This window comes from Theobroma umbraticum, unplaced genomic scaffold (genome assembly GCF_002168275.2).
Source record: "Theobroma umbraticum cultivar Fairchild unplaced genomic scaffold, ASM216827v3 scaffold_55.0, whole genome shotgun sequence".
NCBI lineage: Eukaryota > Viridiplantae > Streptophyta > Magnoliopsida > Malvales > Malvaceae > Theobroma > Theobroma umbraticum.
The window spans coordinates 125,544-125,824 of record NW_018397270.1 but is presented as its reverse complement, the minus strand read 5'-3'; positions in this window follow the sequence as shown (position 1 = coordinate 125,824).

The following is a 281-nucleotide window of genomic DNA, read 5'->3' as shown; positions in this document are numbered from 1 at the left end:
GTTTCTTGTAATTATAGTTAATCCAAGATTGCAACCATGAATCTATGATGGAGTGATTTCATGGTTAAGATGCTTGAATTATTTTTAATGAGATTAAGAACAATTCTAAGTTTATTGGAACTTGGAATGTCTAAGTTTATTTAATGAGATTCCCCACTTAGCTTCGTAGAATTCAACTTATTTAAGTTAGAATGCATGTTTTAATTTGATTAATTAAATTGTGCATAAAAATGACAGGTTTAACATTTTCGTCTTAATTTAGACAAGAAAACATGTTTGGT